Source organism: Suncus etruscus, chromosome 17, assembly GCF_024139225.1.
Source record: "Suncus etruscus isolate mSunEtr1 chromosome 17, mSunEtr1.pri.cur, whole genome shotgun sequence".
Lineage (NCBI taxonomy): Eukaryota > Metazoa > Chordata > Mammalia > Eulipotyphla > Soricidae > Suncus > Suncus etruscus.
The window spans coordinates 8,043,174-8,060,541 of NC_064864.1; positions in this window are offsets into that span (position 1 = coordinate 8,043,174).

The window sequence follows — 17,368 nt, forward strand, 5'->3', positions numbered from 1 at the left end:
ATCTGGAACAATAAACATCCTCGAATAGCTAAAGCACTCCTAGGGAAAAGGAAAATGGGAGGCATTACTTTCCCCAACTTTAAACTGTACTACAAAGCAATAGTTATTAAAACAGCATGGTATTGGAATAAAGACCGACCCTCAGATCAGTGGAATAGGCTTGAGTTCTCAGAGAACATTCCCCAGGCATACAATTACCTAATTTTTGACAAAGGAGCAAGAAATCCTAAGTGAAGCAGAGAAAATCTCTTCAACAAGTGGTGCTGGCAGAACTGGTTAGTGACTTGCAAAAAAGAGAACATAGACCCCCAGTTAACATCATGTACGAAGGTAAAATCCAAATGGATTAAAGACCTTGATATCAGACCAGATACCATAAGGTATATAGAACAACACATCGGTAAAACACTCCATGACATTGAGACTAAAGGTATCTTTAAGGAGGAAACTGCACTTTCCAAACAAGTGGAAGCAGAGATTAACAGATGGGAATACATTAAACTGAGAAGCTTCTGCACCTCAAAAGAAATAGTGCCCAGGATACAAGAGTCACCCACTGAGTGGGAGAAACTATTCACCCAACATCCTTCAGATAAGGGGCTAATATCCAAAATATACAGGGCACTGACAGAACTTTACAAAAAAAAAAAAAAAAAACATCTAATCCCATCAAAAAATGTGGAGAAGAAATGAACAGACACTTTGATAAAGAAGAAATACAAATGGCCAAAAGACACATGAAAAAATGCTCCTCGTCACTAATCATCAGAGAGATGCAAATCAAAACAACGATGAAATACCACCTCACACCACAGAGATTGGCGCACATCACAAAGAATGAGAACAATCAGTGCTGGCGGGGATGTGGAGAGAAAGGAACTCTTATCCACTGCTGGTGGGAATGCCGTCTAGTACAGCCTCTATGGAAAGCGATATGGAGGTTTCTTCAAAAACTGGAAATTGAGCTCCCATTCGACCCAGCTATTCCACTCCTAGGGATATACCCTAGGAGCACAAGAATACAATACAAAAACCCCTTCCTCACACCTATATTTATTGCAGCACTATTCACAATAGCCAGGCTCTGGAAACAACCAAGATGCCCTTCAATAGACGAATGGCTAAAGAAACTGTGGTACATATACACAATGAAATATTATGCAGCCGTCAGGAGAGATGAAGTCATGAAATTTTCCTATACATGGATGTACATGGAATCTATCATGCTCAGTGAAATAAGTCAGAGGGAGAGAGAGAGACGCAGAATAGTCTCACTCATCTATGGGTTTTAAGAAAAATAAAAGTCATTTTTGTAACAATCCTCAGAGACAATTAGAGGAGAGCTGGAACACCAGCTCACTCCATGAAGCTCACCACAAGAGTGGTGAGCACAGTTATAGAAATAACTACACTGAGAACTACCATAATCAAGTGAATGAATGAGGGAAATGGAAAGCCTGTCTGGAGTACAGGTGGGGGTGGGGTGGGATGGAGGGAGATTTGGGACTTTGGTGGCGGGAATGTTGCACTGGTGAAGAGGGGTGATCTTTATATGACTGAAACCTTATCACAATCATTTATGTAATCAAGATATTCAAATAAAGAGAAAAAAATTTAAAAAATTAAAAAAAAATAAAATGCAAAGTGAGTGACAAAAAAATGTAGCCTGGTCTACATTTTTTCTGCAATATCATCAAATCACACCATTTTTGATGACTGATAATGAACATAATTTCTCAAGCTGGTTGCCAATTCAGTCCTAATCTAATTAAGCATTCCTGAAAGGAATTTGAGAGCTAAAGAATAAAAGAAAAAAAATAAAATTCTGTATCCAGAGGTTGAAGAGGAGGAGTTAGCTATTTGAAATTGCAAAATTTCTCAAGTCTGCTAAGATGTAATGTCCAATCATGGTAACAAGAGACTAAAAAAATAATGGGTCAGGTAAGGGAGCTTGGGGGGGGGGGGATTGGGCAATATGACACCTGGCATTGAATACACAATTCTACTTTCCAAGCATTTCAGATTGCATGCTATTCCTCATAGCTTTGGACTTCCATTCTCTTTGGAATTTAATTGGTTGCTTTCATTTGTTACTTTTGAGATTCTGTAATGCCCATGTGCTATATATTTTTTGTTCTAAATAGAAAAAGTTCTAAGATTAATGAGCCCTACATCAGTAAAACAGAGAGAACTGTTATTTTCCAGAGCATTTAAATTTCTTAGAATAAAACACAGAGTGGGAATCCCTTGAAGATTTAAAATGGAGTAATTTGAGGGCTTGTAGGAGAGATAGTACAGGCCAAAGCTTGGGGATTTCATACTAGTAATCTTTGTCAATCCTTAATAACACCGTATTGCTCTCTGATCATTACCATGTGCAGCCTGGCATCCTCGGACCTTCACTTTGAACCAATGGTTCAGATGGTTGAGAAGTACCAGCTTTGTCCCTGGAACATTTGAGCTCTGATTGGAAGCCTCCCTCAAAAACATGGAGGAGGAGGAGGAGGAGGAGAAGGAGGAAGAGGAGGAGGAGGAGGAGGAGGAACAAAAGGTCGAGAAGGAGGAAAGTATTTTTTTGTCTTGTGCAATCTTACATTTATTGTAGTTTGTTTTTTATTATTATCTTTATTTAAGCACCATGTTTACAAACATATTCACCAGTACAACCTTCCCACCATCAATACCCATCACTTTCCTCCTTGTTTAATGACAAGTTGAAAAGATTCTACAATTTTCATCATTAGGTGAAAACATTATTCAAATGTGAAATTTTCATCATTAGGTGAAAACATTATTCAAATGTGAAATCAGATATATGGTAGTTTTTAGGAATTCTAAGATATTTATTTCTAATTAATTATACTTATTAATTATGCATTCTAAAATATAAATATATGTCTAGATTACCTAGTGAAAAGCCATATCTTATTGCATATAGAAGAAAGCAAGTAAAGAGGACTGTAGTGGGTCTGTTTGGTCTTTACAAATACAGAAACCCAATCCACTATAAAATATTATCTAATATTTTTATGGAATCTTAGAATTTCCCCATTGACCCCAAAGAATGGAAAGAGAATGAAATAATCTCAAGTACAGTTTGCCACCACACATTGTATAACATGCAAAGAGAATGTAAGGCCTGGTTCAAAATTCTGGAGGAAAAGCCAGAGAGTTAGACTATCATTTAAGGCATTTGTCTTATATTTGTCCAATCCCATTTCTAATCCGAAAACTCCTTATGGTCCCCATCTGGAACATCAAGAATGATCACTGGGCACAAAAACAAAAGCATACCCTGAGCAACACTAGGTGTGGTCCAAATTCCCCTTCCTAAGAAATTTTGGGTGAAGAAATAACTAGCCAAATTTGAGTGAGATGTCAACTTACTGATCAACTGACTGTATTTTTGACATGAAACTTGAACCACATCCAAACAATTGTTATTTATGGTCAAAGCCACGTTTTACCAAAGACCCAATAGAAACAATTCTATTCATTGAAGACATCCAAACAATTGTTATTTATGGACAAAGCCACGTTTTACCAAAGACCCAATAGAAACCATTCTATTCATTGAAGTCAAGGGAAGAGAAAACTATCAAAAACTAGGGTTTGAGATAAAAACCAAAAAGATGTCTATCTTAGTTCCCAAAAAATGAAATGTTATGAAGTGATGCAATTCATAAAAATAACTATCTTATGTAGTAATATAAACTTTTTAAAAACCCAATTTAGAGGCTAACTGCAAGCTAACTGGGGATATTTTAGCATGAACAATCAGAAGTAATCCATTAAATCTCAAGTATTCTCTAATTAGTATCTTCCTTTGTGTCTTTTAGAACCCTTATATGTGATTCCAATAGTCTCTGCCATTCCCAAATTTGTCTGTTTATTCTGTTTCCACATTTTAATTTTGTTTCTTGGACTTCACTTACTGCCCAAATGTAAACTAGAAAAGAATTATGTCCTTGTTTTTGCAATTCTTCAATCTGCACAACTAGGCATAATAATGAAAGCATTATTTTTCTGAAAGTCAAGTAAAGTACAACTTTGGAAGCATGCAATAACATTATTTAATATAAGATTTCATTTGTCAGTGAGATCAGTAAATGGGCAACAGATCTTAGAATGCTAACACTTTTTTTCTTTTGTAAATAGATCACTGTTGCAGTTAAAATGACTAGAACAGTTCCACACACCATCACAGCAAATTCTACTAACTTTCTATTAACTGCATTTTTCTTCTTTTACTGCAAGTAAACTTTGTGGTCGGCGTGTGATCATTGATACATGATTAAAAAATGAACCTAACCTCTCTTGAAAGTTATCAGACATCCAGAAAAAGAGTTATCATTACTGATGTGTGTGTGGGGGGGGGGGTTATTTGTTTGGTTTACTTTTTGATGGAGCATACCTAACAATGATTGGAGCTTACTCCCTGCTCAGTGCTCAGGAATCACTCCTCATGGGCTTCAGGAGAGTATATGGGGTTCCAGATATAAAACTCAGCTTAGCTACATATAAGGTACTAATTCACTAAACTATCTCTCCAGTCCTTGCATTGCTATTTTTTTTCATAGAAGAAGCTCTTCTGAAAGAGTGAAAAGACACTATCAAATATTTACCTATACTGTCTGATTCCTATAAACTGAAAGATAGTAATGTGAACTACACAATAGTTGCTTAATAAATGCAGTAGACACCAATTGCAGTTTTATAATGTCAGTGCTCCTTTATTGTATATATCTGTCTCCTCCATAACCAACTGAAATTTTTCTCACAGTGACAGAAATATTGACAAGATTATTTATCCATTTTATTATCCACTGTACCTAAGTTTTTTGCTGGCAACAAATGACATTCAATTTTTTCTCTATTACTGACTTTTTGTTTGTTTTTTAACTGAAGCATAACTATACTCTTGGAGAAGTGCACATGACAAGGATAAAACTGTCTGAATTTTCATAAATTGGGCACATCCATGCAAACATAACTTAGAGAAAATAATGAAATAGTACTTAAGAGACACATTTGTATCCTTATCCACTTTCTAATATTCACCAAGAATAACCACTATCCTTATTAATATATAAAACAATATGTTACATATAACTATATATGTAATACATGTATGTGTCATGTATGTCTCTAAAAATCACACAACATGAACTTTGTTCACTTTCTATTTAACCATTTTGGCAAGATCCATCAAATCTGGAGGTAGCAGTAATTCCATTTTCTTTGCAGTATCATATGCCAAAAGCCAATTGAATAACGAAAGCAAATACTCAATCTAAATGCCAATTTTTGGATAAAAGAAATCTGGCAACATGAATAGAAGTTGATGTGATTACCAAAATGAAATAAGTCAGGCAATATAGGATTATTACTAGATGAGTCCATTCGTTGTGGAATATATACTTCATGTATTATCTCAGTAAAGAACATTTAACTAGTTACTGAATTCATCCCATTTACTAAGCAGAAAACTAGAGTGTAGAAATGCCAAATGCCCAGGCTTAGGTTATATTGTTACTAAATATAGGTTATTTAATTTATGCACACAATGATAATATTTACCATATTTTTGCACAATAAGATTCACTTTACCTCCCCACTAAAGTTCTTCTTATGGAGCAAATGCTGCCTGGAGCTGAAACCTGACTGCAGGGGAGGAGAGCATCTCAAAACGATGTGTCTTATGGTCAGGTGCATCTTGTAGAGCGAAAAATATGGTATGTGTAGTCATCTATTAATATCAACAACATCCAATCTAAAAATATTTTGCCATCAATTATAGTAACTTAGAGCTGCTTGTTCTGGGTGGAAATGTGTTTTCCCCTTGTTTCTTCTACGAAACTGTGCCATAGCCGATCTGTAACAATTGCCTCTCCTAACACACAGCACTCTCTGAAAGAAGTGGCTACGGTGCTCTGATCTGAGGCTAGCTGTTCCAAACTAGTGAACAGATTCTTTTTTATATATATATATTTTATTTAAACACCTTCTTTACTAAAATTGCTTATGCCTCTTTGGTGCTAATTGCAATCTTCAACAACACTTCGAGGAGTTTCTTGATGCAGGATATTATGAAGGCAGTAAAATTAATGTATCATAAATATCTCAACCGGGAGAGGATGCCAAGTTAAAGAAAATGTAAAACTCTATACATCAATGCTTTCCAAAAACTATAATCACTAGCTCATTGAGAATCTTCACATCCATTATCAACATTCTATAAATGCAGTGCTTTTTAGATTTTTTTCTTTCCTTGTGGTTCAGCTGTTAGAAGACGTCAATGTCCTTGCTTTGGTCCCTAATGTTGGTAGTTAATTATTTAAATTGTATTAATGACCAGAGAATAAATCACTAGCAGTAACTTTACCTAGTAGCTTTCTGGTTTTATGAGACTCAAAACGATGACTATTATTCCAGAGATTGGAAACCTAAAGAATATCTCCACCAGACCCAACCACCTCTTGGTTCTTTTCTTGGCATTGTCATGTATGATACATCAAAAGGACAACTCTGAAAAAGAGTCATGAAAAGAGTTTTTAGCAAGATTGAAGAGTCAAGCTGAGTATGTTCTCTGATGTGTAGAGAGATTCATTATAAAAACTTGAAGATAATTAAAAGGAATAACATATCTATTGGAATGACTGGTGATGTTGTTATTTTTGTTTTTCAAGAAGAGAGAGAAAACAGTCAATCCTATGAGTTAAATCATGACAGAAGAAATAGGTAAAATACTAAGACCATGACCAAATCCCTAACAAATAAGTAAAAATTAAGAGACAAGAACAAAGTGTTCAAATAAAAATTCTCTTTACAATACCTTTGAACTCAGTGTGTGTGCTGCCATTCAGTTAGATCTATTAAATTAAGAACTGGAGCAGATGAAAGCTGAAACACATTAATAATGGTAGAGCTCTGAAATAAAAATTTCTGCAGTGAAGCAGATGGAATCTCTTACATGTGACATGCTTTGGATCATTGTAAAAAACATAGTTTATTGTGAGAGCTAGAGAGGGCATAAGATGAAAACAACACTTGAAAAAAAGTATAATTAAAAATAAAATCTGGGGCCCGGAAAGATAGCACAGCAGCCTTTGCCTCTCAAGCAGCCGATCCAGGACCAAAGGTGGTTGGTTCGAATCCCGGTGTCCCATATGGTCCCCCATGCCTGCCAGGAGCTATTTCTGAGCAGACAGCCAGGAGTAACTCCTGAGCACCGTCAGGTGTGGCCCAAAACAAAACAAAACAAAAATAAAATAAAATCTCTGAATTGTTTTTTAATTTATGGTTTTCACATCACTAAGAATATATGGAACTAGTCAAAAGTAGTATGTTCATATGATATAAAAAAAGAACCCATAATAATAATTGGAATTTGACCAAATGGACTTTAAGATCTTTATATGCTCTACTGATTTTTTTTGTCCAGGATATATTATAATTTTATTTTTATAACAGGAACATTTATTATATTTATATATTTATGATACCACTATAAAATATGTATGTTATATATTTATAAACATGTAAAATATATAAAATATATTTTATAAATATTTATTTATATATTATAAAATCTTGAGGCATGGATTACTTTGTTTTACCTCAGATTTCTGCATTTTTCTATAAAATTAAGAAGGAAAAAGAAAAAGGTTAAAAGAAAGGCTGGGGGGTGGAGGGATAGCATGGAAGTATAGCATTTGCCTTGCATGCAGAGGGTTGGTGGTTCGAATCCCAGCATACCATGTGGTTTCCTGAGCGATTTCTGAGCATAGAGCCAGGAGTAACCCCTGAGCACTGCCGGGTGTAACCCAAAAAACAAACAAACAAACAAACAAAAAAGAAAGGCTGGAGCCAGGGGTCAAGTGGTCTCAGGTACAATTGGTGGAGAAAACAAAGGACAGAACAAAATATTCAAGACAAAGTCAACAGCAATAGAATCAAAAGACCAAACTATAACAATCTAAACTCAAAGGGCTTGTTATATTGGCAGGCCATGGGACAAAGGTGGTGGTACAGGATGCACTTTGGGTCCATTGATGGAGGAAGGTCGACACTGGTGTTGGGTATGGTCCTGGGTCACTGTATATCAGAAATCCAACTATGTAGGACTTTGTAAATCACAATGTTTTCAATAAAATAATTTTTTAAAAATAATGCACAATCAGAACCAACAAAATAGCTAAACTAATTTAAGGTATTATGGTAAAGTCACTGAAAGAATAAAAGAAAAATGAAATAATTGGGGAAACTATTCTAAACACTTTGAAAAGGACAGCATACAGATATTTTTGGAAATCAAAAATGCACAGGCTGTTTGTTCAGTGTTGGCACCCCACAGCAGGGGCCTGTGCTTAGAGGGAGAGGTGCCTGGATGTCCCAACAAAACCTCAAATCTAAATATAGGAGTTCACTGCCTTGTTGGAGTTCATTACATAACTGTTCATACCCAGCACAGATTTTAGGTTAAAAGAAAATGGATACTAGGATATCATATATAAATTTTCAATGCCAGTCTTCTTTATTTAATCTTTTAAAAATATCTTTATTTAAGCACCATGATTACAAACATGTTTGTAGTTGGGTTTCAATCATAAAAAAGAACTCCCCCTTCACCAGTGCCACCTTTCTACCACCAATGCTCCCCCATTTCCCTCCTCCCTCACACCCTGCCTATATTCAAGACAGGTATTCTGTTTATCTCACTCACTACCATTGTCATGATAGTTGTTAGTGTAGTTAATTTTCTAACTGCACTCACCAATCTTTATGGTAAGCTTTATATCATGGGCTGGCCCTTTCAAAACTCATCTCTATTGTCTCTGTTTATTATTACAGTAATGTCTCTGTGACATTATTACAATAATGTCATTTGTTTTTCTTAAATTCCATAGATGAGTGAGAGTATTTTGTGTCTATCTCTCTCCCTCTGACTTATTTCACTCAGCATAATAGTTTCTATATCCACTCATGTATAGTAAATTTCATAACTTCATCTCTCCTGATAGATGCACAGTATTGTGTATAGGTACCACATACATATTTCAAAAGCAACAGAAAACAAATGGCACACTCTAAAAAGCATAGTTAAAATAATTGTTCAATGTGACTATTGTCAATGTAAAAGTCTTGAACAGGGTTCAAGATATGAATGAGGATGGTGAAGCATTTTAAAGAATGCATTATATTCCAAGCATAAAGTGTAAAGGGTATTTTCAGTACACCATTATAAATGAAAACCACTGTGTAGAACTTTTCACCAAGTCCCAATGCCCTCAAAAAAATAATATTCTCTTAAACTATAATCAAATTACAAAAAATATGAGTATTACACTTCCCCTTTTATTTAATGCTTAACTTCAGTCATTAGCTTCCATTGTATGATACCAATATTGGTATCCCTCTAAAAAGGAAGCATAAGCCTAAGTAAATTTATCTTTGGAGGGGCCGGAGAGATAGCATGGAGGTAAGGTGTTTGCCTTGCATGCAGAAGGACGGTGGTTCAAATGCCGACATCCCGTATGGTCCCCTGAGCCTGCCAGGAGTGATTTCTAAGTGTAGAACCAGGAGTAACCCCTGAGTGCTGGCAGGTGTGACCCCAAAACAAAACAAAACAAAACAAATTATCTTTGGAGATCTCAGGTAACCAAAAATGTCAGAGAAGGACTACAGTTGGGAAAATTATATAGAGAACAATCAGAACCTGAAAGGTCCAGTTTCTGCCAAACCTAAGGTTTCTATACTTAAAAAATTCATTAAAGTAAGTAAAATAAAATAAAAAATTATTCCATTTAAAAATCAAAATTCCATGGGGCCTTAGTGATAGCAGCTGATCTGGGATAAACCTGGGGTTAGATTCCTGGCATCCCATATGTCCCCCGAGCCAGGAACTATTTCTGAGCACAGAGTTAGGTGTAACTCCTGAACACCGTCGGGTGCGGACCATGAACAAAAAAAAGTATAGCATATATTTGAAATCTTTATAATATTTTTTCAAAATAGTAACTTATAAAAAATGAATATTCTAAATGGTTCACTAATTTGCCTTTAAAAAGAATTATTACTCTTTTACTATCAAGAAGAAAGTCTACATAGATTTCAAGTTTCCTTTCTTAAATTAAAAAATACAACCATTTATTTTATAAAAAAATATTAACACATAGCCTCTAATACATACACTGTCTAAAATGTACAACATATTAAATTTTTGGCAAATCTGTGACACTCACTGCAGTTGACATAAGTCCATCTCAAGTAATACATTTTATTTCTATTGTAATAGAATTCAGAATAGAGAAAAAATGGAAATAAAATCAAGTCAACAATAATGCTTCCAGCAAGATGCCAAAATAAAATGTCCAAATATTTTGAAAATCTGATCCTATATTCTACAACCTGGTCAAAAGAAACCACGGTTTTAAGATCAAGTAATTACAAAAAGAAAATAACAGTGTCTTGTTTTTCTTTTTTTTCACTTTATACTTTCTCATTTAAAATATATTTCCTTGTTTCCTACTGAGTTCAGTTAAATAGGAGATACAGCTTTTGTGTTTACATTTATTATTTAGTAGTTGTATGTCAAGACAAACAATATCTTCCTTAGGAATCTTGAATAAAATAGTAGTTTAGAACTGAGACAGGAGTCAATTTTAGGCCTTCAAATTTTCAAGCAGAGAATTTGACCCAACAGTCAATGCATTCCCTTTCTGATCCCTAAATATTTCCTTTATTGTTGAGTGTTCAAATCAAATTTTTATAAAAGAATACACATCCTTTATTGGCACTTTAATTTTTATATGGATTCAGTTATATATAGCGGTACAAAAGTCTTTTTGAACCCTAAAGTTTGGTTATCACTTGATAATAGTAAACAACTATTACCATTTGAAATTATTTGGAAATGATTAAAATTTTTGAAAATTATTAAAATTCATTATTTTTTAAAAAAAAAGCTCACAAAGCTCCAAGAAGTCATCATTTAGAGATATTTATGCCAGTATTCTAGAACAGATGTCTAAATGTTAAAAAACCTAAGTTATTTTGCTGTTCTTATCTTGAAACTCATAGAACGATAGACATGGATGTGATGTGTTTCCTTCCTCTAGGTCTTCTAGCCTATTAAATTGATGCATTAGAGGAAGTTAATGCTCTGGTTTTTATGCCCTTCTGATAAAGTATGAAATGATTTAGAATTACAGAATTTTAAAATCCATACATAAGAATTACATGTGTGAAGATGTTCATGTGTTGGACAGTGACACCTATTGGTGAAAAGGAATAATGACTATTTTAATACTTTCAAACTTGCCTAAACAAGACATAATGAAAAACTGTCAGTTTGAATTGAGAAAAATCAATTGTAGGAGAAAAATAAGATCACTCAATTATGCTTTCATCACCTTCAAATATTCTGTGTAATTAAATGTGGGCTAAAAGTGATATATCTCTAGACCTTTATGGAACAATTTCTGAAAAGTGCATAAGATATATTAAGCCTAATAAAATTAGTTGGCTTCCTTAAGTTGCAAATAATTATTTGCAAATAATAGTTACAGATAAATTTCAATTGAGGTTTCTAAAGTCCTTAAAGTCTTTTTGTATCTTTAAATGTTTTAGTTGTTCACACTGATGTTTAAAACCTTAGGAAAATAAAAAATTGATTTTAAAATCTATGCTCAAAAATTATAAGTTTAAATTTGAACATCGTAATATAATAGAAATTTCTAAGCATGTAATAAGACTCCTTACGTCAAGGAAAGAAAGGTATGAATAATTCACTCATTAAAGTATTAAACTGAAGTAATAGGAAAAGGTGAAAAGTTTAAAATCTCTAAAAGTTCCAGCGTGAAATACACTACCAACTCAAATCCTTCCTCACCAAAGGTTTTCCTTATTCATTAAAATTATTTCACTTACTAAAATAATCTGCATAAGTTGGCATCCTTTATAAATCAATACCATGATAGTAAAGTATATAAATATATAAAGTTATACCACATGAGTATATTGAAGAACCTAATTAAATTATATCACGAAATGATTTTAATGCAATAAAGGAGAAATTAGGTTCAATTTAAGTATATGTCTTAAAACTCCACTTGAGAGAATACACCAGGTGAATGATACCTGGAAACTAGAAGTGCTCTTGAACCCGTCTTCTCCCTGAGAGCAAATAATTTTTTTGCTCTCAGATCCTTCATTCATTTCCTCCCTAACTGCTTGATTGTATTGTAATGGAAGGTGTGAGGTTTTTCAGGCTCAATTCTGAATTCACCTTCCCCTGAGGCTCCCCTCAATTATCTCTCCTCTTCAGAATCCTCACCTGCTCCCCTCAGTGATGCTGTAAAAGTCACTCTTAACAGCTGTACAATCACAAAGGAGCACTAACATTTTATTTTTTACACACACCCCCTTTTTGCCACCTCCGCTCTCTTATTAATCAAGGGTTTGTAGAATCTATTCTTAGTCCTAAAGTCACTATGTGGTCTAGTTCCAGAAGGAAGGAAGGAAGGAAGGAAGGAAGGAAGGAAGGAAGGAAGGAAGGAAGGAAGGAAGGAAGGAAGGAAGGAAGGAAGGAAGGAAGGAAGGAAGGAAGGAAGGAAGGAAGGGAGGGAGGGAGGGAGGGAGGGAGGGAGGGAGGGAGGGAGGGAGGGAGGAAGGAAGGAAGGAAGGAAGGAAGGAAGGAAGGAAGGAAGGAAGGAAGGAAGGAAGGAAGGAAGGAAGGAAGGAAGGAAGGAAGGAAGGAAGGAAGGAAGGAAGGAAGGAAGGAAGGAAGGAAGGAAGGAAGGAAGGAAGGAAGGAAGGAAGGAAGGAAGGAAGGGAGGGAGGGAGGAAGGAAGGGAGGGAGGAAGGAAGAAGGAAGGAAGAAAAGGAAGGAAGGAAGGGAGGGAGGAAGGAAGAAGGAAGGAAGAAAAGGAAGGAAGGAAGGAGGAAGGAAGAGAGGGAGGAAGGGAGGGAGGAAGAAAAGAAGGAAGAAGGAAGGGAAGGAGGGAGGGAGAGTACAGTGGGTAGGGTGTTTGCCTTGCAATTGGTCAACATGAGTTCAATCCCCAACACCACAGGAGTGATACCTGAAGGCCAAGCCAAAAGAAATTCCTGAGCACAACCAGGTGTGGTATTCAAACAAAACTCCCATAAAGACTTACTTTTTCAGCATGGTCTACTTTAACAGAGAATTGTGTGCTAGAGATAAAGGTTGCATAACTGGCTCTGAGCCATTAGCTCTATAATATCACTTTTCTTTACAAGGGTAGAGTGGTTACTGAAAGAACATTTTGCTTCCAGGACAGGCACCCCCTCTTTTATTTTTTTTTTCAAGCAAAGAGGCTACTTGTTAAGTTTCTTTCCTACAACCCCTCCTGCCATTCTTGTTCTTTCTACCTTTCAGCCTTTGCTTTAGGGCTTCTTTTCTCCTCATAGACCAAAGACAGGAATCACTCATTTTCTGTTGTAATGGGAAAAGTAACAAACTAAACTGTCAAAAGAGAGAGCCCAGAGCCTTCCAGAAAGTGTAAATGGAAATTGTTTTGATCTGAATAAATGGAGAAGATCTGCATTGGCTTTAGCAGAAGTGGAAGGAAGAAAATTGGACTGTGAACAAAAGCATTATTAATTTAAGGAACTGCCTGAATTTGCCTCTGGCAGTTTTCTTTGTAAACACAGTTACACCCTGGAGTTCTTGAATTGTATCTAAATGCTGGATTTAAATATGTAGAAATGAGACTACTAGCTTTACTTTTTTGGCATCCAGAGAATTGTTTGCATGTAAAATCTGCCAGGACAAAATAAAACTGTTAAATGAGAATTACAAATTATGAGCTTCTAATTTCTTGTGATATTCCTCCAGAGAATATGGAAATCTTAAAATACCCACCCTTGCCCCAAACCAAATATAATTAGCAAATGACGAAATGAAATGTGGCTCCGTAAATACTGCTGGAGCAGAACACATCTGAATTTGTATTCCTCTATAACTTGAACATGGTAAGGAATATCTTTAGGCAGGAACATTCCTAGAGCGGCAAGTCACAACTGAGTGACTTTGTAAGTGAACCTGAAAGAGTGAATTGCACAGACAAGAATAATTGCATCTTTATGACTTCATTCTGAGGGGGGAAAGACTGGTGCGAGAAGTTCACAAAAGATAGAGTTGGATCACTACAATCAATAGAATTGTTTCCCAAAAGGAAAATATAAACAATAATTTTGGACAAGGCGATTCTAAGCGAAAAGCAACCCCAACTTCATCATACTCACAATATCACAAGTATTTAGAGTAACATACTCTAAATATTGTTGAGTGAATCTCTGTTGTCTCAAAAACCCCCACCCCGTGCCTAGTTATCACTGGGATAGGCCTGGATGTCCCCATTACCATAAGGTTTGAGTACTCCCTCTACCTTCTATAAATCAGCTAGAATTTGGTTGGCTGTTTGATATCATGTGAAATCCTCCATACCCCCCTTGCTGCTTGAGAGCAATTCCTAAGCAAAAACAAAAGCATTTGGGAGAAATCCTGACTAAGTTGGATGTTAGAAAAACACAAATGAGTCAAATTTTAGGTACACCAGTCTTTGGGCTGATTTACTAGGACTTTTTGCAGTGAATGTGGGCATCCTTCCCCATCTTTTGTTTTTTTCTGGAAGACTGGCATTTGTGACCACACCAACAAATGACAAAAGCAGTCACCATATTTGAACTGGGCCAGCTCCATAAACTTACCCTTTTATTTTCTGAATGATTTGTAAACTGAGCTGTGAAAAATTATGATTATACTGACTCACTAGCAGATCTGGCCACCTGAGATTAAGGTCTAATATCAAGGTCTTTAATCCATTTTGATTTGACCTTGTGCATGGTGGGCTGAGATAGAGGTGTATGTTTGGTTTTTTGCAAGTGACTGACCAGTTGTCTCAGCACCACTTATTGAAGAGGTTTTCCTTGCTCCATTTTTTGTTTCTGGGGCCACACACTGTGATGCTCACGAATTACTCTGGCTCTGCACTCAGAAATCGCTTCTGGCAGGCTTGGGGGACCATATGGGATGCCAGGAATCAAACCCACGTTCGTCCCAGGTTGGCCATGTGTGCAAAGCAAATTCCCTATTGTTATGCTGTCTTTTCGGCCCTTTAGTTCTCTCTCTCTCTCTCTCTCTCTCTCTCTCTCTCTCTCTCTCTCTCTCTCTCTCTCTCTCTCTCTCTCTCTCTCTCTCTCTCTCTCTCTCTGTCTTTTAGCATTTCTGTCAGCTTTTGGTATCAGGGTGATGTTAGCTTAATAAAACTATTTAGGAGAGTTTCTGTTTCTTCAATTTCTTGAAGAGCAAAAAGAATAGGTTGTAGGTCCTCTTGGAAGGTTTGAAAGAATTTGTTAGTGAATTCATCTGAACCTGGGGTTTTGTTTTTGGGAAGACATTGATTACCATTGTAATTTCTTCTGTTTAAATAAGTCTGTTCAAATATGCTTTATAATCTTGGTTCAAACTTAGAAGATTATAAGAGACCAATAATTTATCCATTTATTCCAGTTTCTCATGTTTTGTGGCACAGAGTTTCTCAAAGTAATCTCTGATTATTCTCTGAATTTCTGTAGTATCTGTAGTAATCTCCCCCTCTTCATTTCTAATTCATTTTATTAAACTTCTCTCTCTTTCTTTGTGAGTTTTCCTAGTGGTTTAACAATCTTGTTTATTTTTTCAAAGAAACAACTCATGCTTTCACTGATCTCTTGGATTGTATTTTGGATTACCCATTCATTGATTTCTGCTCTAAGATTTATTATTTCCTTTTTACTTATTATTTTTGGTTCATTTTGGTGATCACATTCCAATTTTATAAGCTGTGCCATTAAGTTATTTATGTAGGCCACTTCTTCCTACCTGATAAATGCTTACAAACTATAAATTTTTTCCTTAGTACCACCTTTAGCTGTGTCCCACAAATTCTGATAACTTGTGTCTTCATTCTCTTTTGTTTCTAGGAATCTTTTGATTTTTCTCTTTGATTTTATCTTTGACCCACTGGTTATTTATTGAATTAACTCCTCGGTTTCTACCACTGGAACTCTGTTGAGTCATGGATGTGAGGTCAGAGGACGATCTGGAAAACAATTCACACAAGCGAGTAATGAGAAAATGTTTTGAAAAAGTTTCCCATGTCACCATACACTCCTATTAGCTGGCGACAATCTAATCCACTTCCTTGATCTCCCAGAAATGAAAGGGAGAGTTTTTTCCTGTCCAATCAAGCCTTTTATTGAGGGACAAAACGTCACACCTACAAGGTGGAACATCCGGTTTTCACACCTATCAAATGCTCTTCATTCAATGATCCAATGAGAAACAATGTGTGAAGATTGTGGTAGGTACAGACAAATCTCGTAATTCCACAGTTATTCAGTAGTGAGCTGTTTAATTTCCAGGTGTTAATTTTTCCTCTGTGTTTGCTTGTTATTCACTTCTAATTTCAGTGCATTATTATCTGAAAAGGTTGTATGTACAATTTCTATTCTCTTTATTTTTATGCAGGTATGTTATATGGGCTAGCATGGGGTCTATTTTGGAGAATGACCTATTATGTGCATCACAGAGGAATGTGTTTCCAGTTTTTGGGGGATAATATTGTTAAGTGAATATATATACATGTATATACATATATATACATATATATACATGTATATATATGTATATATGTATGTATATATATGTATATATATACATGTATATATATACATGTATATATATGTATATATGTATGTATATATATGTATATATATATTCACTCAACAATATTATCCCCAAAAAACTGGAAACACATTCCTCTGTGATATATATGTATATATATGTATATACATGTGTATATATGTATATATGTATATATGTATGTATATATGTATATATATATTCACTCAACAATATTATCCCCAAAAAACTGGAAACACATTCCTCTGTGATGCACATAATGGGTCATTCTCCAAAATAGACCCCATGCTAGCCCATATATATATATATATATATATATATATATATATATATATATTTCTGCTGCTGTTTCTCTGTTGGGTAGGCTTTCCAGTAAGATTTTCATTTCATCTACCTAGCCTGATTTCTTCCATTGCTTTTTTCAGTGCTACTATATTCTTCTTAGGTTTCAGCCTGGTTGACCTATCAAGTGGTGACAAGGCAGTACTGAAGTCTCTCACTATTATTGTGCTGTTATTGCTATCTACCTTCAACTTTGTCAGCAGTTGTTTTAAATATATTGCTGGTCCCTCATTGGATGTGTTTATGTTTAGGAGTGAGATTTCTTCCTGTTTACATATCCCTTACTTACTAAGAAATGTCCAACTCTCTCTTAAA